Here is a 2,157-nt window from a genome sequence, read left to right as displayed (position 1 = left end):
ACAACAGTACCTCTAACAGTACTAACGTGATACCACAGTACATATTGATACACATGTTACACAGACAACAGTACCTCTAACAGTACTAACGTAGTACCACAGTACATACTGTATACTGATACACAGACAACAGTACCTCTAACAGTACTAACGTGATACCACAGTACATACTGATACACATGGTACACAGACAACAGTACCTCTAACAGACTAGCGAATTCGGGGGGGGGGGCAACCGGGAACCGCCGCAGCCGGGACGCGAACCCGGGTCTCCCACACAACAGGCGTCTACATTAACCAGTCGACTCAAGGGTCCGACCCGTTACTCGACTGGTTAATGTAGTCGCCCCCGAGGTGCGGGAGATCCGGGTTCGCCCCCGAACTCGCTACGAGATGAACACAGTACATACTGATACGTTGTGTGGGCCGGTTCATCTGCGCATGCGTCGGCGTTGTGTCGAGCAGGGTGCAGCTCGACATTCTTTATGTCGTTTTTAGCCCCAACATGACGTTACTTTGAACTGTTGGTCAGCTTGTGGTGGTTTTACCGCTGCTGATTTGGGGATTTTCATCAGCGGATTATCGATTGTTGCATAGTGCTCTCTCTCTCTCTCTCTCTCTCTCTCTCTCCCCCCCTCTCGCTCTCTCTCTCTCCCCCCTCCCCCCCCTCTCTCTCTCCCCCCTCCCCCCCTCTCTCTCTCCCCCCCCTCTCCCCCCTCTCTCCCCCCCTCTCCCCCCCTCTCTCTGTCTCTCCCTCTCTCTTTCTCTCTTCATCCCCCCCTTTCTCTCTCCCCCTCTCTCTCTCTCGCTCTCTCTCTCTCTCTCGCTTGCTCTCTCTCTCTCTCTCTCTCTCTCTCTCGCTCTCTCTCTCTCTCTCCCCCCCCTCTCCCCCCCCTCTCTCCCCTCTCTCTCTCTCGCTCTCTCCCCCCCCCCTCCCCCTCTCTCCCCCCCCTCTCGCTCTTTCTCTCTCTCCCCCCTCTCTCTCCCCCCCTCTCTCTCTCGCTCTCTCTCTCTCTCTCTCCCCCCCCTCTCTCTCGCTCTCTCTCTCTCTCTCTCCCCCCCTCTCTCGCTCTCTCTCCCCCCCCCCCTCTCTCTCGCTCTCTCTCTCTCTCTCCCCCCCTCTCTCCCCCCCCTCTCTCCCCCCCCTCTCTCTCTCTCTCGCTCTCTCTCTCTCTCCCCCCCTCTCTCGCTCTCTCCCCCCCCCTCTCTCTCTCTCTCTCGCTCTCTCTCTCTCTCTCTCTCTCCCCCCCTCTCTCTCTCGCTCTCTCTCTCCCCCCCTCTCTCGCTCTCTCCCCCCCTCTCTCTCTCGCTCTCTCTCTCTCTCTCTCTCTCTCTCCCCCCCTCTCCCCCCCCCCTCTCTCTCTCTCTCGCTCTCTCTTTCCCCCCTCTCTCTCCCCCTCTCTCTCCCCCCTCTCTCGCTCTTTCTCTCTCTCTCCCCCCCTCTCTCTCCCCCATCTCTCTCTCTCGCTCTCTCTCTCTCTCTCTCTCCCCCCCCTCTCTCGCTCTCTCTCCCCCCCCCCTCTCTCTCGCTCTCTCTCTCTCTCCCCCCCTCTCTCTCCCCCATCTCTCTCTCTCGCTCTCTCTCTCTCTCTCTCTCTCCCCCCCTCTCTCGCTCTCCCCCCCCCCCTCTCTCTCGCTCTCTCTCTCTCTGTGTGCGGCGAAAACTGCATGGACTCAGCCCTCTGCCGTGGCCGTAACCGACGGTTTTAGTTTTTATTTTTATTTATTTATTTTTACTTCCTCTCTGAGCTTTTTGTTGTTGTTTGATTTCCGGAAATACAGCCGTGTTCCCGTTTTAACACTTCCCTCTCTCGGCCCTCCACTGAGGGCCCCAGCTGGGCCCCGCGCCGCCACAACACCACAGAGCTTGAGAAGAGCACCTCCTTGGAGCGCCTCCTTGCTTCACCAAATGCAAGAGGATGAACAACTTATGGACGCTCTGACTGCTGCTTCCCGAGCGGATCTTCCAGAACCCGCTGACGACCAGGACCAGGGACACGAAACGCGCTGCGAAGCGGCGTTCGGAGGTAATGAGCCCCACGCCGAAGACTATGCAGACACTATTCCCTGGTCCGGCCAGAACCCGCTTGAGACCGACACCGCATCCGATCTGGATGTGTGCTGCTGGCTAAACCGGGGAGCAAGACCTAAGACCTG

Source organism: Lampris incognitus, chromosome 20, assembly GCF_029633865.1.
Source record: "Lampris incognitus isolate fLamInc1 chromosome 20, fLamInc1.hap2, whole genome shotgun sequence".
Taxonomy (NCBI): Eukaryota; Metazoa; Chordata; class Actinopteri; order Lampriformes; family Lampridae; genus Lampris; species Lampris incognitus.
The sequence above is the reverse complement of the archived record's forward strand: the minus strand, read 5'-3'. Positions refer to the sequence as shown.